General features: G+C 43.3%; 1 protein-coding gene across 9 annotated transcripts in view; it reads right to left on the bottom strand.

Annotated features, from left to right (window-relative positions):
* Positions 1 to 22,594, bottom strand: part of tanc2b (tetratricopeptide repeat, ankyrin repeat and coiled-coil containing 2b) — a 136,814-nt gene that overhangs the window by 72,589 nt on the left and 41,631 nt on the right. For 2 of the 9 annotated variants that reach the window (XM_069160185.1, XM_069160186.1), the window contains exon 1: positions 15,332 to 15,667. The exons of the other annotated variants lie outside the window; for them this stretch is intronic. The gene's annotated coding sequence lies outside the window, so the exon portion shown is untranslated. Of the gene's footprint in view, positions 1 to 15,331; positions 15,668 to 22,594 lie in introns of those variants that run through there. 9 annotated transcript variants of the gene reach the window in all.

Raw genomic sequence — 22,594 nt, 5'->3', positions numbered from 1 at the left:
AAAGCCACCGAAAATAGCTTCTCACCTTGAACACCTGATGAGCCACATCGTCTAGTAAAATCGACGCTGTGAAAATCAATACGGGCCTTGAAGATGACGTGATGGGTAGCTATGAGCATCGCTTGCACGGTGAGGTGTGAAAACATACTCATGCACACGCAGGCCCGTTTTAAGATGTGTGACATTGGGAGCGGAAAGCTCAGCGACACGCAGGAACAGATTGTGCACACTTGCTCCTGCGGGGGTTTCCGATGAGCACGGAAAGGTTTAGAGCAACTTGTTTGTCATGAGACAAATTCAGAAGCTTGAAATGACTACGTTACAAACATTTTCTTTATTCTAAAAACTACAGCTCTGTTTCACAAAGTGTATTACGCATGGAAAGCAGGTTTAGCGTAAAAAGCAAAGGAAAGAAAAAGAGCTGCAGGCTTTGCTGGAAATTTGTATTCATTTTCAATAACGTTAAAATCTACCTTAAACCTTTGATTTAAATCACTTTGTCGCTTAGCGTTTGGGGAAGAACGACACAAAGCAAACTTTGAGCTTTCTTTCCTCTTTTCTATCCGCTAAGTGCTTCTTTTCAGGTTTGGGAGACATATCTTTGTTTCTCTATTATCCAACCCTGAAAGCTTTTATTGTGACCAGCGATCACAGTGCAATGTCCTGCCACACAGGATCCACGGTCTATTAAGCGGGGAACATGAAAGAGGGAGGGCTGACAGAAGACACAGGCGTGTTTTCACTCCGGCCGCGGACACAAACAGTGGACATCATTCTGGCTCCTGACAGAACGTCTGTCAGACACTCGTGAGAATACGGACCGAGCACAGTTCGGTAATTGTTTCGGAGTTAGAACAGATGGTCGGCGCTCTGTCACCACATCCTGCTCATCTGTAAAAAAAAAAAAAATCAAAGCTTTGCTCTACCGGAACGTAAAAAAAAACAAAAACACCTCAGAAATAATAGCGCAGTCACTCCGTTGGCTGTTCTTCGCAGCTCTGATGCCACGCTGCCGTGTTAGGATGTCAGAGGGGTGAGCCAATTTTGCACTCTGACAAAGAGTGATTATGGGAGAAGTCGGCGTGGCATCTGATAGTGATCCCACTGAGCACGGCGGGGAGAACTCTGCTATCATTATCATTCAGGCTGACTTTGATGAACCCGTCAGTGTTGGCGGTGCAACGTGACCTCCGGCTCCAGGACCAGGCCTCTTTCTCAGGTACTGTCCGAGTGTGATTGCTGGAAATTGGGAGCTTTTTGGAGATCACTGAAGACAAGTGCTTAAAGTGTTTTGACGGCGAAGCCGGGACACGTTTTGAAGTTGTGATCGGCATGCGAGACGTCCACAAAATGACGAACCTGAAGAACAGTAGGTGGAACAAATTACAACTTAAAATGCATTCGGTTGTTTTACTGTGACAAACCAATCACGTCACACACAAAAGGAGCCAGCAGATCCACTTCCAGAAGTCCAATCAATGTCTTTCTCTTGAGGGACCCTCCAAATTAACAATATCCAACAATGAAAAGAGAATAAAATTGCAGCTGAGCCGTGTAAGAGAGAAACATCCCGGATATTAGGAGCCCGGAGAATTACATCCTTCAGCTCAATGACTTCACTCACTGACAGCGCAGTGCTTCAGCGTGGCTCAGTTCCTCTCCTCCTCACTTCTTACCTTTGATTATTGCCTCTGCAGTGCCCTGTCAATCCCAGGGTTCTCACCGGGAAGCAAAACGAGAGCACTAATTAAACTGCAGTTACTCTCCATGTCACAGCAAATTCTTCTCAACGTTCAATCAAAATAAGCTACAGGGGCCATTCAGCAGGTAGTTCACACTATTTTGTCAATTCTTATTTTTTTCTACGCACGAAAACAAACTGACAAAGGCAGAAATTTAAACAATTATTTAAATTTGGGACAAGAAATGCTGCTTTTCTACGTAAATGCGCACTTTCCCTGCAATGTCCTCTAATCCTATGATACCGTTCCTTTATGAGAACTGAACTAATCTCTAATCCCCATAAATCAGATGCAGAAACAGAAGGATCCTGTGCGAGGTAGGATAACAAAACATTCTGACATCTATTTAGCACCCAGTAGCCCACACACAAAGAAAAATCAATGTGCCTGGCGTATATCACATGGCGTTGTCTTCTGTGAGTAGGTAACACGGGTCATTTTTTTCCCGAAGTAGAGGCTGATTTAAAGTGTTAAAAACGAAAACTTCAGAAGTGAAAAAGGTAAATGCCAAGAAGTGAATCAGTGCTGAATCCTGCAGAGAGCGACAACCCTCACTGCCAAAACGGCAACTTCTGATGTCACCAGAGAGGATGCTGGGAAGTGACTGCTCGAGAGCCTCGGAGCAGGGCAATTAAACACAACTCAAGTGCACCTCAAGGAATCACAAAATATAGATATTTATGTGTGCATTCGGTCCCTTGACTAAAGGTTCTTTTGATTAAAGGCTCGGTGTGTGTATGATTTAGGGGGACATATGTGCAGAAATGGAATAACATTTTCAAAATTAGGTTTTCTTTAGTGTATATTCACCTGAAACTAAGAATCATAATGTTTTCTTCAGTTAAAATGAGCCCTTCACGTCTACATAGAGAGCGGGTCCTCCTGCGCCATTTTGCACGTCCATGTTTTTCTACGGTAGCCCAGAGGGGACAAACCCAAGACCGGCTCTACAGAGGTCCTTTGTGTTTTTATAAGTTTTACGGCCACCATTGATTCTCTTAAAGGTTTAAAAAGTGGGGATGGGCAGGAGGAACTTAGTACGAGCTGGGTGGAATCAAATATCACAATATGTTTGAGAAATAATAATCATGAATGTGGCTATAATGACAAAGTGGGCAAAGGCAGAGGAAAGATCAGAAAAGGACGCCAAGATAAGTAGAATCATACAAATGAGAAACATGCAGAAAATCCCCACAATTTCAGAGTCTGGATTAAGCAAATATTTGACAGTTTTTCTGGATAAATTACTTGAATGATAATCAAAACAGCCATCTATTAAGTCTCTGCCAGCATATCACTCTCACACATTTATCATCTAAACATGTAACTGATTCATCACCTAATTCTTTCAGCACCATTTGAGTCTCACGTTGCAGTTGTTTTGTCGGCAGACATTCAGTCAGGACACTCTTCCTGCTGTCGATTCCTAAACTTATCAATTCATCGTTAAATCATATCTGAAGGGATGCAAAAAGGAAAAAGTTTGCAGGTCTCAGACAAACTCTCGGCGCCTCAGGTTTGACTTTCATTTACGCTGGATTTAATCAGATTCACAACAAAGTGGAGCACCTTAATGAATCACAGCCCCACAGCGTGCCGCACGAGAGCGCAGACATCTGCTCGGTCGTAAAGTTGGCGGACATCTTCATTAGTATCAGCCTCCGTATAAGTGAACACAAAAAATTGCATGCATAGGATCACACACACACACACACACACACACACACACACACACACACACACACACACACACACACACACACACCAACAGACACCAACACACATATCTTCTGTAAGAGAGCTTGTCAAGTGCCTTCTCTCCATCGCTGCAGTGAGCCAGCCCTGGTCGACCACAGGAAGTGGAGGCTTCTGACATCCTGCCAATGTAAAACAATAGGGAGCCACTTTCATCCAAACCACAACACAACACAACACACACACACACACACACACACACACACACACACCAAGAGTATGCATGTTATACTGAGATTCGAGAACTGATCTTGTCGGTGGGGGCTACAACAAGCAGATTCTACTTCGGTCCGTTGAGCTGCACTTTTACTCCTTATTTCGAACACGTAGTAGTATAATGAAAAATTCATGTCTCCCTCTCCAAAAGCACATTTACATATTAATTTCATATCTAACCGTATGTCCAAAAAAAACAACAACACATTAGAGGGTAGAAGCCCATCTCCGGTGTGGAATCAGCTATTCAGACATCTGTTATGACAAATCACAGATGAAAGAGGGAAGTGGTGATGGAAATCTAAAGCACGACTGCAAAATTATGAGTAGAGAATAACAAAAATTACTCATGTGCTTTTACATTAGCCATCTTGCTAATACTGACACTCCTCCCTGTTTTAAATGCAAACACACGAGCAGAATTGCAGAAGTTTCTGTTAAACTCCGTCAAGGCTGCACTTCTTAACTCTTCAACCTTGTGGTAGATTTCGAAGCCGGGTTGAGGGTGGGAGTGGGGTACGCCCGACTGTTCGTCACTGGCTGTATTGCCTTCAGTGACAGGGCAAAAGACAATCCTGTCAACCCTTAAGCTGTCCAATATCGAGGGGAGGACAAACTGCGCCAGTTGTGGAGACTCTCAGCGGAGGGAGGACGGTGTTACGGACCTGCGGGGACGGCACAATGCAGGTGATCTAAAGTACTAAGACGGAAGGAGAAAGAGGGCCAACGGTTTTACAAGCTGGGTTTAAGACGACGCCCATATCAGCTCTGATTTAATGTGTGTCTCTTATTATTTTTTTTTTACAAGCGAGAGGGCTAAGAGGAAGATGCCTGCCAGCATGCGATGTTCTGTGTGGGTAGAAGACACTTCTGAATGTCTCTGATGCCTACTGCCTGCTGAAGAGAATAAAGCTGCAAAAAAAACTGAAATTCAAACACACAAGCAACACCGTCTCAATCCTGAACGCACCAACTGGACTGATTTTAGATCTCTGGACTCCATAACTTTGTGTTTACAGTGTTTATCGTTTCTCTCTGCTGCTCTTTTCTCTCTCTGCTCTCCCCTCACCCCGACCAGTCGAGGCAGACGGCCTCCCACCTGCTTCTGTCTGAGGTTTCTTCCTGTTAAAGAGGTTTTTTTCTTCCTACTGTCCCTCATGTGGAAATTGTTGAATTGTTTTGCTTCTCTTAATTGTATTCTAAGGTCTTGACCTTACCACGTTAAGTGTCCTGAGAAGACTGGTGTGGTTCGCCGCTATAGAAATAAAAATGAATTGAAAAATAATTGAATACTAGATTTTATGCATATATATTTATTTTACCATTTACATGTAATGTCTTTGAAAGTTCGGGAGCACAGGGACCTTGGAAAGTGGAACATTATATAGAATATAGCAGGGCATATGAGAGGTATAATAGTCGTATATTAAATGGGACTGCTTTCATTGATATTTTTGTAATGATTTTTTTGTAAGATTATCTACACATGAAGGTATAATGTGTCCTCATTAACTCTCCCTATGTGTGGTGAAATCAATACAGTATTAATTAAACACCCAATGCACACAAACATATGGAGGATTGCGTCTTATTTTCATGTCTTAAACATGGATACAGAGCGAAAGAGTGAATGTTTTAGCTCTAATTTGGACAAAGTAGCTCTAAAACAAAGAGTATTTAATTCCTAAGATAACAACGCTGCAAATAACGCAGGTGGATCTTTATTGCTGCATATTGGCGTCCCTGCCGAGAGCAAACTGTAGATCAGCGGCATCTTCCAATTTACCGAGCAACAGCAGATGCAATAAAAGAAGAAATATCCTCGTATCCCAGTCATGCCCAAAGCTCTACAGGGGTATCTCTCCTTGTCCTGTTGTTACATAACTGTTGATTACCCAGGGGCGAGAACAAAATCTAATGCAGGTCTTTTTTTAGCTCGTACTACTGATGTCTCCGTGCCTTTTCGTTCCTCTTACAGAACATGTACTAGTTATTTGCGATGGGATTATAGCGGCTGATTTTCATGTAACATCAAAAATAAGCTAATGTTGCAAGTAAACATTTAGCAGCTTAAAATGAAATCCAAACCGTCCGATAAGATTAAGCAGCACAACTCTGGAGCACCGTTCTAGTCTCAAAGCGTTGTTAGATATCTCTCCTGTCATCAAACGGCTTCGGCATACGAGCGCATTTAGGGCGTATCCTCCACTTTTGCCAACTTAATAGCAGATCAACGGAGCGCAATATGAGGCCCACGGTTCAAAAGGGCTGTACTTGTTTGAGCATAAAATGAAGTAAATCAAGAGTTTAATCTCCCATTCCCTTTAAGAGTCAGGTGAACCTGCACCTTAGTGGTGCCGTTATAACAGCGGGTTATAAGCACCAGGAAAACAAGCGCAGAGGGAACAATTTCCACGCTGTAATCGTTTTATATTTAATCTTTTGCATGTGTGAGCTGCTGCTTGTCCCTGACCATTTTGTGTAACAAAGCAGAACCATGTATCTTAAAATACTGCACTATTAATAAGACCAGGTTTTTGTTGGTAAATTGCGCACCACATTTTAGGACCAACACATCCGCAGGCACTCAGATGACCACGAGAAAATGTTTGCCGTTTAAACAACGAGTGCTTTATGGGACCATTTAAATGACTTAAGTCTGAAAATAGCCAAAACACTTGTGTTGCGCTTGACGCAGTGTAAGATGGAGCCCAATATCCTACTTGAGGAGAAATAAAGACTTGGCGGCGGCGGGAAAAAAAAATAAGCAATCAGTTGCTTATTTGCCAGCCGGCACACAATGTGCAACATTAACACTCTTTTGAAATGTGATGTTTCTGACCACATGGTGAGTTCAGTCCAATGTTCACTCACTTCTAGCTCTCGTTTTGATGTCGACCAACTGCTGCGGGAAACATCGGGCTCTTTAGTCTGCCTGTTCGCCATTTTGTGATGAGCAGGTAATGTGCAGAGGGTTTCTATACTGAAAACAGCTGCATGCTGAGGTCCAAAACCATCCCAATGAGAGTGAATGAAAACAGTAACATTGGGGGGCCTGACAGCTAAACAATGAGCTGAGACTCGCTGCAAAGCCTTGTGAAGCTAAGTTGTTACATCATTTAGAGGGATAATTAGAGTAAATGTTTGCTTTGCGCTTTTCCTTCAAATAATACAGAAAAAAGTCTGATATATCATCATCAGATTGTGTTTATTAAGCAAATATTCTAGTCCTCACAGGACACTATTAATTCTGTATGTTTGTAGTTGTAACAGATAAACCTCTACGGTGGTGTACTTGCCCCAAACATGACCTGGCAGTCCTCTCTAACAAAAGACAAAAAAGTGTTTCCTTGGCTTAAAATAATGCTACACCTCCTCCCGCCCTCCAGAAAAGCCCGGAGCCGCTGACCCTGGCCACCGAGGTATATCTGGAGGACAGCGAACAGCACGGTGGTGGCGCCGGTCCAGAGGGGTGACGCATATGTGAGTGGCTGAGTGCGTCAGGCTCCGGCTGACAGCACCACGACTCAGCAGTGTCCTGGATGGATGGAGGTGTTATGATGGAGGAAGCAGGAAGAGATGGAGAATGTGTATGCGTGTAACTGAGAGAGAGCGAGTGCAAAAAAAAAAAAAGAAGGAAAGAGTGATATGCCCTGACTCCCACACCGCCATCCAATGCTGAGAAAAGCTGTGTCGCAGCACTGAGTGGGTGGGCTTCATTTAAAAAAAAAAAAAAAAAAATCAAAAATTAAAATAAAAGCTCGTGAATAAGAGTCTGGGAATAAATAAATAAATAAAAAATAAAAAAAGAGAGGCCGCATCGAGCATCTCCTACCTTCAGTCTGACACACCACTGGGGTTACATCACAGAGCGGTGAAGTGAAAAGCATGCAGCAAAAAATAACCAAACGGAAATGGAAGTGTTATAAGGATTTTTGCTTCGGCTGCTCTTGAGACTCGGAGAGGGAGCGAGCAAGAGGACGAGCGGAGGAATGAAAAAAAAAAAGTGGTGATGGCTTCTAGTCTGCCTCGAGGCGCCTCAGTGAAGCATGATGCTTTTGTTTCTATTCATTTTTAATCCTTGACAAGCACACACACAGGGACCACAAAAGCAGGAATCCCACCTGTGCCATCTCCCTCACCCCTCACCCACCCCACCTATGTGGTCTCTCCATCACTAATGCTGCAATAGGACAATGAAACTCCCCCGCGTCTCCTTTTTAATTTAGATTTAACAGAACGAGCCAATCTGTCAGTTATTCATTAACCCCTCCAGGCTAAAAAAAAAAAAAATGTCAGGATATAAAAAAAAGCACAATTCCCATCATAAGTGTTCAAAGCTCAAGGCAACGTCTTCAAATTGCTTGTATTGCTTCTCCCCTCTGGCAGGCGCTACAGAGCACTACACGCCAAAACTACCCAATATAAAAAAAAAGAAAAATGTCCCTCTCGCTGTCACCTTGATGAACACTTACATCAGTACACTACTTGTAAATAAAGGCTACTTATTCAGATCATCTTGTTTCTTTCTCCAAGATGTTTTCGTCCTTACTTCTTCTGATGTCTGTGGTTCAGTAAACGCTGAGAGCTGCTGCATACCAGAGCAAATTACTCGTGTGTAATCGCAGACTTGGCCAGCAAACCTGATTCAGATGTTGTCCGACCTAAAGTCCAAAACACAAAGATCTTAAAATTCACGTGACAAAAAAACAAACAAAAAACAGCATTTTTCTCCATTAATGATTAATGAAAGGATTTACAAAGACCATCTCACAACATACAATGAACTGCATGCCCGTCACACCCTGAAGTTCTCCGCATGCTGAAGCAGAGACATTGGGTTCTATTAAAAATGACTTTTTTCAAGCATTCCCAAAACCATAAAACACAACTTTGAGTCCTGCTTATCTGCTATAACATAAACCAAATACCTTATAACCTGCAGTGCTAACAGAGTCACTCCCAAAGGAGCATGTCATTTATGTTATTTCTATCACAGGCTAATGTCAGCAACTCTGTCCTGCCAGCCAATATTACTCAAGATAGCATTAAATTTGTCACACAATTCATCCCGAACCCCTTCTTCTGGTCAAGCTAAAAAGTGAAAACTTTACAGAGGAGTATGCAAGCTCAGCAGCCGTTTCATGGAAATATCAACGACTCCAAGTTGCTCCAGCTGAGCTCGTGGTCACAACACGGGACGTGGTGCTCACCGTGTGCTCGGCGGTCAGTTAAACTCCACGTGACTAAAATTACAATATATTAGTTTAACAGAATTTCCGTGGCCAACTCGTGAACTCAGGACTTATAAAAACAGTGACTCGTGGATACATTTTCCGGCGACGTGTCAGTCGCTTAAGTATCTACTTGCTTTAGGACCGGCTGAGTAAATTGGAGTACGTTTGTGATGCGGACAACACGCCGGACCCTCGTACCGCACCACGCTGTCGAGGAAACCTGATTTGCGGTTATTCCGTTGCACCGCTCCAGTGCAGCGAGGAGAAACAGCACCGCCTCTCGTTCCCTTCGACCTCAGGCTGTCGACGGCGAGACGAGGGGAGTGCGCGACTCCTGCTAAGGTTGCAGATGCCACTTTCTGCACCGCCGAAGAGTGTTTAATGAGAAAAGCTTGGTGCCCTGATGAATTCACACCGAGAGGCTCGAAAGAAGAGCTCCTGCAGCAGTCGGCGCTTGTTCATTATGGCGGAGGATATTTACTGCCTTTCAAATTACTGCCTCACTGAATGACAGTCAGAGTTATTACCATGCAGCAGCTTAAAGCGCAATACTGTTAAAGTTGTTCCTTATTCCTCTCGCTTAGGGACCCCTGTGTAAAGTGGGGATTTGTAGGGTTCAAAGCAAAACCAAAAGTGTGTATAGAGAGGTTTGTAACACACCCAAATCTCGCTTTTTGCCAGCTCCACAGAGGATGAACTGATTCTTAGATGATCAGGTATATCAAGAATGAAACTCCAGTCATTCAGAAAATGTTTGCTTCATAATCAAGCATCCTGACACACACACAACGCTGAAATCCTACCAAACTAGGAGAAACTGTCAGTGCTATTCTATTAGCCACTCTGCAGCCATCACAAAGTTATGCATTAGTTTGCCTGAAGCATCAATTATTTTTCCTGTTTACTTCTTTCTTTCATAAAGAATAAAATTAGATTTGAATAAAAAAAAAAAACAGACTGTCATATTTCAAAGGGGAAATAAGGGCGTCTTGAAATTATACACCAGGTTAAAATGCAGAGGTGACATGACTTGTGTTAAATATAAAAAGTTGAATACATTTTATGAAATTCGGACAAACAGTTCGCTCGGACAGCGTCAACAACACAGCTCCGGCCTGTGGAATAAGGTCAGATTGAACGTTATTAATCCAAAATTGTGGCAGAGAAAGTAAGAACATAAGGATAAAAACAATAAAGTAATAAATATAAAGTCTATAAGAAATGAATTCTAACGGCAGTCCGTGAAGAATTAAATGAATTTGGTAAAATAATGAAAGGTAATAGCGTATGATTAGTACATTTAAAGTCGAAATCTTATCTCCCTGAGTCATCCAGAAGTCAGTTTAGCTTTTCCATGCACTGTCTACAGCCTCTATGACTAATCATTTTGTTGAGTGCCCATTTGGTGAAATTCATTTTAAAAAGCCATAAACCCGAGATGAGTCAAAGAACATCAACAAGCGCGTACACAAAATCCCATTACGGACTGGAAAGGACTCCAAATAAACACAATGTAAATCGCTAGTTTATCTATTTATATGATGATTTAATGCTCAGTACCCTTTTATTTGGGTCCACAGCCACAGAGTACACCTCTCTTTGTGGAACACCAGCTAAATGCAAAACAAACAACAGCATACAGTATCGCCGAAATAGACCGAAGCACAAAAACAGGACTGTTAGGAGGCTGGTTGATGCTGGATAGAAAAAGGCCAGCGGCAGACCAGCGATGTGTCATCTTGTTTTTCTCCTCACTCTCTCAGGGAAAAGCTTTCAGCCTGCAATAAAGGGGGTGGGTAACAATTAGCCAGAGGAAGCGACAAGAGGCGGCCATTGACTGTGGCCATAGTAACATCTGAGGAACGGAGGACGGAGAGAGGTGAGACAGAAAGACGACAGAGGGCCGTCCTTGCTGCTGCGCCCTCTCTCACTGCGCTCTGTTATTCTTATCCTATGCTAGCCCACAGCGATGCAATAATTCACTCTGTTCTCAGTGTCATTGTGACGATAGGAGAGGTGGGAAAAAAACACACACACGCACACACACGCACACACGCACACGCACACGCCACCTCAATTGCAATGGAGATGGGTCTACAACTGCAAACAAGCAGGCCTGAATAATGAAATACACATTAAATATAAAACAGACTGGGGGATTGTAGAGCCGGCGCTGCCATAGCAGACACCAACACTTACGCATGGCGAGGAGAAAGTAGGCTACTGTATGTGGCTGGATGTCTTTTATCATTTACACGACAGCTACACCCCATCACACTGTATGTGTGCCGCGTGGACTATATTTAGAAGTGTTAAAACATCTGCACTTATGCACATCCTGACTGGAACTGCTTCTCCTAGTTCACGTTTACAGCTTTTGTAATAAATGAATGTAAGTTGCATTATTCAAGACAACATATTTGTCAAACGGAGGGACTGGAACAGAATACTATATTGAAATGATCGGTACGGCCGGTTAAACTGTTTTTTAAGCCGCTTTTTAACGCAGAGACTCCTTGAAATGTGTTTTTGTTGAGTACAAAAAAATTCTGCAAAATAGATGAAAACAAAAACAAAGCCACAAACTCCAGGATATGGGTCAGTGTGTGTCTATGAGGGGGAGACAAGTATGGTTCTTGGCAGAATCAGCATGCCGGTCTTGCATCAATTTTTCATGTATTGCTTTCAGCTGGGCACCTAATACTGTTTGGGTGTAGGTCTCATTGTTTGGCACTAATCTAGAACAAGTACTACACTGGCAGGATGTGGTTTTTAGGGGAATTGTGGAAAGATTTTGATTTGTTTTGATAAGATGTTTAGCTTATATAAAGTGTAAATGTCATTATCAATTGCTCCATCAGTTATTTCCTTAATCCCACTGGTCTATGTATAAATATGACCACAGTTTCAAGTCTCCAGCTAATTCACAGTGATGGAAAAGCTGCAATTTATATTTAAGAAGGTGGAAACTGAGAATATTTAGCATTTTTGTTTGAAAAATAACAAACAAGTAATAGTTTATGATGAGCTGTTGATGGAGTTATCAGCTGGAAATGGTGGAAGTGATCGCAGAGCTGTGAGTGGTCAGGATACTCGAGGTAAACAGCATGGAGCCCAATCTTATCAACTGTCTGGCTGCTTAATAATGAATGCATGTCGAGGCAAAGGCAAGCTTAAAAAAATAAAAAAAATATGGAGTCTGAGCTGATTTGACATTCCTTTTAAAAGTGTCTATTATTCCTTTTAATATGTCTATTGTTTGACAGTCAATTGATTACGACATCTTCGAGGAGTTAGTTTTCTTCTTGACCTACATTCTGAAACATAAAGACGTTCAAGTACCAGTGATTTAATTACAGAGGAAAAAGAGCAAATCCTGACATTTTAGAGGACGGAGGCAGCAAAAGATAGCAATTTTCTTTCTTGTTTTCTTTCAGCCAATCCAAACTGCTGGCAATTAAGTCCAATCAACTAATAGATTAATTGACATGTCATCTCAGCACAAGTGGGGATGCATATGTGTCGTGCGCCTGCATCTGCACGGGACAATCATGAGGCCTGTCAAAGCAGATGAACTCATCAGGAGGCCTGATAGCTTCGGCCCTCCCAGCAAGTGTCAGCAGGAGTTACAGATACCGAGTGCGGCAAACGTGGCTGCCGAGAATGGGGGCAGGGTTACCAGACAGTCAGCCGTAGACAGACTGTAGAGGTTGGGATTCAAAGATGGCACGATAACCGCCATCAAAAACAGAGACGGTCGCATATGGACACGCAGCTGGCGTGGGATGAGTCGTGGTGCTCGCAACTGCAGCTTCCTGTGAAGTGAACCGACGCTGCCGTCCCCTTACGCAACGTTTGTGCGGTGTTTTTTTTGTGCTGTCTTTATCATGCACAATATTCCTCAGCGATCTCGGCTTGCGAGAGGGGCGCTTCCTGCTATTCAACGGCACGCAGCGTTGAGCGGCAATAATGAGCCCCATCCCCATCAAGAGCCACGATGAAAAACCCAGTTTCCCCCGACTGGCAAAAAAACCCAACAGGAAGCCACTGCGGGGGACGGGGTGGGGGCTGGTAAGTCCTGCATGGCATCAAAAATTTAAAAAGGCCCACCACCATGTTATTTCATATTTCATACGACCCAGCAGGCTGTTTTGTACAGAAAGGATTTGAGGTCTATATGTGTCAGTATGTGGTACAGAAAAGGAGAAATTATGGAAAACGGGATGGAGATTGAATGACGACCAAGAGTGTCAAACGGTTAGCACCTGTGATAATGAACATAAATGGATGATGAATGGGTGGAATGACTGGGAGAGATGAGGGGGAGGAAGAAGACAACCACTCCAGAAGGGAATGAAAAAAAACACACAAAAAAAAAAGAATGCAGGAAACAGCAGGACGGACCAAAAAAAAAAAAGAAAAAGAAGCTGCGATGAAAATGTCAGAGCACAGGGATTGATGAAAGGGAGATGAAGGAGGAGGAACAGGAGCAGCAGTGATGAATGGAGAAGACAATGATGAGGAGGGGAATTACTTTAAGGTGGGAGCACCTCAGAGGCGTGAGGTGGACACGTTCGCTTATGAGATGATGTGGATAAATGGAGACGGGAGGGCTTGAGAGGAGGGAGGATGAAGAGGAGGAGGAGGAAGAGGAGGAGGAGAGAGGGATGAAGACTCATTAGCCTACGCAGAGCTGTTACATTATAAGTCTTCCCTGCTCTCCCCGTTTTCTCTCTCCCTCTCTTCTCTCTCTCCTTTTGTTCTCCAGAAATATCCGAGTGGGTGGAAGAGAGAGTAACAGAGTGTGTGAGAAAGAGGGAGTTACAGTGAAGTGAGGGGGAGAGAGAAAAGGAACGAGAGTGACAGAGGAAGTACATGACTCGTGAGCAGGCCCGGCGTCTTCTGCATCCTTCAATACCATAAATAGTGCTTAGAGGATACCTGATTTTAAAGACCGAAACAACTCCCAGTAGGGGGAACCTGCCTCGGCTGGAATAATGAGCGCTTCCGCTGAACGTCGGAGGAAATTAGGACATTTATGGGGAAACATTTGGTTTATTAACATTCAGGGAAAACGAGAAGAGGCGCTACATCACACGGCTAAAGCCACGTATTTAATGAGATGACAGTTTAAAGGTCTCCAGTTTTAAAGGTACAGTAGCCACGAAACATAACGTTATTAAAAAAAAAAAAAATAAGAAATTGAAGGTAAACTGTAACATCACGGCTCAGAAACCATCTTCCAGCTTCAACCAAACGTTTCTGGGGTTTTTTTGTGCAATCGAGGGGCGTTAACGTTCAGCTCTACCTTCACATAACTGAGATCGTCTGGATGAATGTTTGGCTTGTTTACAACCTAACTGACTGTTTCTCTGCTCATGTTCAGTGGCCCCCTGACTTATTTTTGGCAACGTCACCCAATGTGTTCCCAGATCCCAGGAAATCAACGCAACGAGTGCAATGTTATTATAACTGATTGGAAAACAAACAAAACAACAACAAAAAACATGTAAGTTGCAATAAACTGGAGATATCTTTTCCGAAATGATCCTTTAAAGTGAGAAACGTCTGAGTATGAGCACAGAGTGCTCTGGATGACAGAACTTTAAGGTTTGACAGACACACAGTAATAAAAAAAAAAAAAAAAGCAGCAGAGGGAACAGGGGTGATACAAATATGGGTGACAGTTTTGAAGGAGAACAGTGAGACGCCAAACAACAGGAAGATATACTCGGTGTTATCAATAAACCTGGAGACATAAAAGAGTGAGAGATACACACTGAATCACCATTAAGACACACTTGATGTTTCCTTTCTGTCTCACACAAGTGTCTCCTCTAACAGCCATCTGTCAGACACCACAGCATCTCCGCTTTTCCTCACTCTATATTTATTAGGTTTTTTTTGTTTTTTTTATCTATCCAGAGTAACGCACAGTGACACTCAGTGTCCCGAGCCTAAGGTGTGGCACGACGCCGCCGAGACACTGATTGCTATGAAAGCCCGGGTCAAGGTGACACCACAGCAGCCACAAATCAAACAACATTAAAGCAAACAAATCAGTTCAAGTGTGGGTTTGACACACGCTTGCCGACACCAGTCACAAAAACACTCAAAGCGGCTCTTAAATCTCACACTTGAACCCTTAACCTTTCAAAGTACACATCGAGACACCTACACAGCGCCTTTCCGAGATCAAGAGCTGCTCAGACTTGCACTTTGAAACAACCCCCCCCCCCAAAAAAAACAGAGAAACAATTAACATCTGAGTCTTGATGAATAGTGGCTCTTTGTAAAAGCTCATTTCCATCACTCCCCACATTCAAAAACTGAATTCAGAAATCCCCCATCCATCCTCCCGCCCTGAATCATCCGGCTCACCTTTGTCAGTCGAGCGCCCGTCTGCCTGGGCAATAAAAATCCTGCACCATAGTCAAGGAGATCCTAAACAAAAAAAGAGGAGATTGTAGGGGCACTGAGAGGTGTAATAAAAAAAAATATAAAAAAATACAACACCGGAAAGAAAAAAAAAAAAGGCAGAGAGAGAAGAGGACAAAAGATAGAGGGAGGGAAGAGAAGGGAGAAGAGGGAAGAGAGAGAGCGAGAGAGAGGTGAAGAAGAGCCCAGACAGGCAGAGAGCTCTCCACAATGTGAGCAGCGAGGGAGGGCGAGCGCCAGGTGTCAGTACGCATACACTCACTGAGCTGCGCATGCACACACACTCACACACACTCACACACACTCACATAACCACAAACACAAGCAGACAGGCAACTCTCTCTCTCTCTCTCTCTCTCTCTCTCTCTCTCTCTCTCTCTCTCTCTCTCTCTCTCGCTCTTATTCTCTCCCCTCCCACCTCTTCCTCCTCCTCCTCCTCCTCCTCTTGCTCTCTGGCAGCAATAACTCTCCCCCATCCTCCTTCTCTCTCTCTCTCTCTCTCTCTCTCTCTCTCTCTCCTTCTCTCTCTCTCTCTCTCTCTCTCTCTCTCTCTCTCTCTCTCTCTCTCTCTCTCTCTCTCGGTTCAGTCAGGGTAGAATTCCTTAACTCTTTCAAAGCCAGCCAAATTCAAAACCAATTCTCTGTTCCACTCAAGTGATTCATTATGATCAAAAACAAAAAACTAAATCCATTTTGTGAGATACTTCTGGGTGAAAACAACCACGCGGCCGTGAGAGCGGCGAGAACGAGCCACGACACTATAAAGTTACAGGTGTAAAACAATGCAACTCGATCTGACTGTTATCAGACGAGTGAATAAGCAATTGCCATTAAACATCTGTCCCAGATATATTGGCTAGCAGGTGCTTCAACCTACTAGTGCGACCTCTACTGGCAGTAGTAATTATGACGGGAGCAAAGGAGGAAGTCTGTGTGAGGAGGAGGTCGGGGTGGCTGGACAGATCAAACGCAGGACGTTCACCGAGGAGATCGCTGTTTGAGTCCCTTGTGGAAAAACAAATTTAATTAATAATTCTTTTAAAGTTTACATGAAACGTTTTTAAGTATTTTTCTACGTTTAATTGAACTGCAACCACATCACAAACTTTACCAACTTGTTTATTACTGTAACCACGGCGACCACAGGTGCGGTACGGCTGTCGCTTGTAATGTCCAACGGTGATCCTGTATGTCGATGTTATCGCCTCCTACTGGGACATTTATTTGAGGCAGGTGTGCGATGATAACCGCCTAGTAAATAATTTCATGATATAAAATTCAATCATTCAAACCGGGTAAAACTGCAGAGTCAGGTGATAAATCTCTGCAAGCAACCATTGTTACGTTGCAGTTGATCAGAGGATCTTTTGTTAACAAAAAATATATATATAATTATTATTATACAAAAACACATTTTCTTTGACTGACTGGCTGACAACTGCCCTATTTGCGTACTTCCTGTTTACGTAAATATGAATTAAATTTGTGATTATGGTTTGTAAAAGTGTATCTTGTTTAATATGTGTACTGTTTATTTTTGACTAAATAATCACAATTAAATTCCAACGATAGTCAGAATCTCTAATTCAGCAGTAACTTATACTTGTCCTGAAGAAAGCAGTTGCGTCACAGGTGAAGGTGAAAATCGCCGGCTATGCATAAATCGAAGAATTCTTTTCAACTGCATCGTACAGTAACGGAGAAATGGTACAAGAGAGAGAAGTGAAGGGAGGACGTTTTATGCTCCACTATATACATATATATATGGGTATCCTCCTGAGTCCACATTCGATGCATCATCTCTCAAATTGCCTCCTCACTTTCTTCTATTTTAGTCGCACAGCAGAGACTACTTCAAGTCTACGTGTCCCTCGACGTCGATAAGGAGTGCATTGATATAGGTGACGTCTCAAAAGCTCCAATATCAGATATACAATACAGGCACTCAGTGCCCAGCAGGGGGTTACAGATGACATACAGTATGTATTACATGTTATTGAGGATTGTGGCACAGAGAGGGGGCTTCTGGGTAGTATTTTACTGTGACGCATTCACCTGTATCATTACGTACCATTGTGCGAAAGAATTTTGGAGCGAACTGCAATCATTTTTACCTCCACTAATTAAATTATGTCTATAGTCCCATGAGTTAATTAATAGGACATTTCTAAAGCTCGTTTACAGATTTTTAGGAAATCAGGAAAAATGTAAGTTACAATATCTACAATTTGTTCCCTTTGGCGGCACCTATGGCGATAGGCGGTAATTGCAGCTGTGTTTTTCCAGCTTTGCCTGCGAGACATCGGTCAGTTTTTACTTTACGCCCTGGGCGTTCACGGTCGGTGTCAGGAAAGCAGGCGGGATGACCCAAACGCAGACGAGCCGCACACGCAGGAAGAGTTTTAAGGCGATTTATTGACGAATTTCAAAAACGAGAAGCTGACAGGCAGGTTTAGCGAGTAAACAAAAAGTAGGTACAGACTGAAGCCTCTGGTGGGTGGAAGGGGAGATATATGGAAAACAAAAACAGAAGTCAAAGCTGAACTGTGACATGGGCTAAGGAACTATTAATTACAGTGATTACAAGTGCTTTTTTGATTGTATAAACTAAATCTGGAGGAGGACCTTTTTTTGGTATTCATGTCATTATTTAATAGCAGTAATGGAAACGCAAAGGTAATGCAGGTAGAGAGAAGAGGGGGGACAAGCGACTAAGGCCAAGTCAGCCAGGGACTGAACTCTGGATGTGTGGTGTGTGCGTTACCTGTTGGGCTAACGGGTACAGATTAACTTCAGCAGGGATACGCGTGCTTTCCAGAGAGTTTTTAAGCTGTAAAGTTGTTTTCTTTGACTATAAATTTGATGTCTTCGGGTTTTAAACTGCTGGCTATAGACAAAAACCAAATATTTGAAAGGACATTTTTGGGTTTCTTTGAGCATTTCATAGACTAAACAACTTTTAAATTTGTATAATCCATTTTAATTATTTTTCAGTCGCGGTCCTAAACCAATAAGTCTAAAACAAACATTAAATACACGAGACTTTTCTGTTATCAACTATTAATCATCCAATACAGATTTATACTCGGGTTTCATTTTCTTAATCACCAAAAATTGTGTTTCCCTCTAGAAACAAGTGATGTCATTACTCAAGGCACGGCGAACACGCACATGAATGATCTCACCAGAGTTCACACGTTCAAGGCTATACACCTGCCAGGACCATAAAAAAAAAACAGGCAACAGTATTCCTGCACAGGACGACATATCTGGGTCACAGGACCGGCAGCTGCTACACATCAGGAACACTTCAGCCGTTCACACGTACTCTTAATCAGCCTATCAACGCAGGGAAAAGAGCGCCGACACACATCCAGGATAAAGATTCGGAACGATAGAAGCAACAATGGTACTCGTACTACAAAGTAGCATGAACTTGCAGTGAGGAAATGAAAAAGAGGAAAAGGCCTTACAGGGACAGCAGGAAAGAGAGCGGAGTCAGAGGAAGTGGACACGTCGAGTTACTGCTATTGACGTTGTGATCAGAGACGGAGGAGAGGTTAGACCAACGCTTTTTTACCCACGCATCACGCTGCCCACTCCCTTACTGCCACAGCTCCCTTTTTCTTTTTCTTTTTTTTTTTTCCACAAAGGAGCTGCATGAGAGAGACACAGCCAGCCGTGGACTTCCTGTGCTTGGTCTCCATTTCAAATGTCACCGTGCTTCGAGGCGGCGGGTTCACGCTACTCCGAATATCGTCAGAGCGGCCGTCAGACTACCGGCAGAGTCATTTGTCGCAGAGGGCAGTCTGAGGGCTGATGGAACAGGTCGAACATGCGTGAACTCCACCTGATTTCCTGGCGCCTTTAATACAGACCGGAACCGCTGAGTGCCATCGAGACCGCCGGCTCGGCAAACAGACGTGATTCGTGCCTCCTTTCGCACATCAGAGTGTACTAAAGCAAAAAGCCATACGAGGATGTGCTTCACTGTGATTATCGCACCGCCGCCGATACAAAGGGACCAATGTGCAGCTGAGTGCCATCGACGGCACCGAGTGCCGCTTATTACAGCAAAGAATGCACTTGACAGTATTGTGTTCTTTTATTTAGCCGTTAGCTATAAGTGCATACTGTCTTTAGAGCCTTTAAAGTGGCGCACGCTGGATGACACATTCAACCTGAAGAGGCCTTTTTCACTGCAGACATGTCTATGTCTCTCATATTCAAGAAGCTACGACCGTAACCAGCTTTCCATCCAAATACGGTGCAGATTTTAACCAGATTTAAGTCAAGTCCAGAAAAGAAAAATGATAAATAGTACACGTTTTCATGGACTTCCAAAATAAGGAGCCGGTTTCTTTGACATAAACGGCTCTTGGCACTAAATCTCCAGTCAGGTAGACCATTAAACATTACAGCAGAGGAGGGTGCAACACGATGCTGTCATTAAAAGAGCACGATCCACACTTTAAAGAGTGGAAATCAATGCAGAACACATGATGAAAAATGCGGTACTTTTTGTGTGTTTGGAAGGTTACAAACTTCTAATCCTCACACTTTATTTGATGTTTTCATGTGCTGCTATTTTCGTCTCTTCAGCAGAGGCTTCAGTAGATATTTTGGTCACATGCTTTATATTCAGTATGTCATGATTTACACACCAAGTCTGCTTCCATTGCAGTTAGCTGCATTGTACTTTTATTAATACACCAACTGTTCCACCTCGGATAAGTGCAAGAGACTACAGCTGAATATTTTGTCTTTTTATTTGAAATATTTTCCCGCAGGAGTTTTATGTGCAAATTGTGCATTTAAAAACGGATACACAAACAGACGAAGATGCATCTCAAGCTCATATCTTCCTCGCGTATCTATAATTCAACTGCTTTTGATTGCATTCTCTTAATGACTGCAGTTGAGAGGTATGTGTGGCTGAATTCTCAACTATCACCGATGCAATATCTAATAACTGGGTTTTGGTGTTCAGGAAGAATAATTTGAATCTTTTTATATCCTATACATTACATGCGCTTTGGTTATGTCGGATTATGTTTATCCTTCTGCCTCTCTGCTGCATTCAGACCTCTCTTAAACAAGATGTTGATCTCAGTGCGAATACCTGATTAAATAAAGGTTATATAATATTCAAAAAATAACTCCACACCACAGAGAGTTGGTTTCTATTACTGTATATCTGGATGGGGGTGAATGTGCCTTGTACCACAGTATTTCTGTGATGTGTAGAGGGCAGAGTTGTTTGATTTTCTCTGGAAAAAGCCAAAGAACTGCTGTTAAAATAAATAACAGGACCATGATTTGCTGCCTTAGACATGACTCTGAGAGAGGGCTGTCGAAGAGGCTTCAGGCTGTTACATTCTTGAGCCTGGAGGACTTAAGGGAGGTCATTCAGTGAAGGCGCATGGGTGCCCGTGACAGGGGCGGTATGTGCATCGAGTGGCTCCACCGAACCGTCGTGATGAGCCCATGAGTGCCTCCCACGCTCTGCGAGATAGAAGGAGTACCGCTGCTGACACCTCTGGCCCGCCGTCTCTCAGCCCCCCACACACCCCCTCCCCCTACCCCATGACCTCTCCACGCTCTCGTCTGACTCAGTGTTTGACCTTCAGCCACACTTTTTCGCTTTCCTACGGCTTCGTTACCGTGGTTACCCATTGACGAGGCCACAGGTGCCTGCCCATGAGGTCGGCCAGCATTCGGAGCGGCCGTGTCAGCCACCCGACGGACACCGGTTTTATTGTCCGTGACCCCAAAGCAACCAGCAGCTCCTCCTGCTCTGATGTCATGAAACCTTTACAGACCACCCCCATGTTGAGTTTTTCTAACAGACTTCATGAATGATAACGAGCCTTCTGGAAGTGAGAGGTAAACAGACGAAACAACCCCTCAGAGCAAGGAGACCAAGCCGAGAGCTGAAAACGGCCACTTTCCGACAGTTTGGTAAACACTTTGTCTCTCGAGCTCCGATGAAGAAATCAGATTATACCCGTGCATACATCTACATATAGAAGGCGTTTTGAAGCAGACTCCCGATCCAGCAACTTCACTCTGATGCACAGCTTGTAGTGGTTGCTCAGTCAACGCTGCACAAAGGCACCTCCGAATGTCAACAGCTGAGGGGAGAAAGCTAAATGACGAGCGGCAGCGGAGCTCGAGGAGGTCGCAGACATCAGGCTGTTGTTCCTGGTAACCAAAGGTCAGAGCTCCTCTCGACAGCTGTGGTCCGTATTGATTCACGGATTCATTGTCTGTGTTGTCGGCCGCAGTCCGTGCTTGCACAGCATCCCAGTGTTCACATTTAAAGTCAATTAAGACATGCAGAGGTTAGTAACACACAGAGCGAGATAAAAAAAAAAAAGTTTGCAGATGAACGTCTACAATGAACAGAGATCTATAAATCACATAGCTCTAAGTATCCAGCAGGTTTAATTTCCGTCCACTACATGAGAACGTGTAACTTTCACGCCTAGACAGAACAAAGCGTGGCTATTTCACGTTTTGCTGTAGTGTGCCGGCGTGCCTATTTCACGTTTTGATGCGATTCCGGGTTGAGTGATCTCAGCTTTTGCTGCTTTTTTTTTTTCTGTGTTGTATTATTGTAAAATCAAAAATCTTAGATTTTCTGAATTGTTATATAATTGTTATAATAGGAAATTAAAAAAACAACAATTATTTCTGACAATGTCACAAAATTTAAAGACAAAAATATATTTGGGTGTGCAGGCAACACAACCCTGACATTTTTGCAATCTGTAGTTAGTAAATGGGGCATATTAAGGGCTACATATGTTATCTCTCAGCAGAAGGACCAGGCTCCTGTTAACAGGACCTGGTTCACTGAAAACCCTCCATTCATTTTTTTTCCCTGGGTTCATTAATACAGGAAGGAAGGGGCCGTTCTGTGGAGCAGTAGGTGCCAATCTGTCGCTCTGTGGAGATCAGCCAGAATCAGCTCATGTTAAGCTGCTGCTGCTCCTCCTGTAGCCTCGTACATCTATCAGATAATATTCCACAGGGTGAAGTGATTTATTCCTTTGCGGTCAATGCAGTTGCTAATGTTTACTGGATATTCCCTGCCATGCTTTGCATGTAAGCACCAATATATATGTAAATGTGCAACATCTGCATATACATTTTCATCCAGTGCATTTATTGAATTTTACGGAACACCCCCTATCTCAGCGG

The sequence above is a fragment of the Embiotoca jacksoni genome, unplaced genomic scaffold, assembly GCF_022577435.1.
Source record: "Embiotoca jacksoni isolate LCO1_2020_lvr unplaced genomic scaffold, fEmbJac1.0.p SCAF_26, whole genome shotgun sequence".
Lineage (NCBI taxonomy): Eukaryota > Metazoa > Chordata > Actinopteri > Embiotocidae > Embiotoca > Embiotoca jacksoni.
This window is presented reverse-complemented; position numbering and strand designations above follow the sequence as displayed.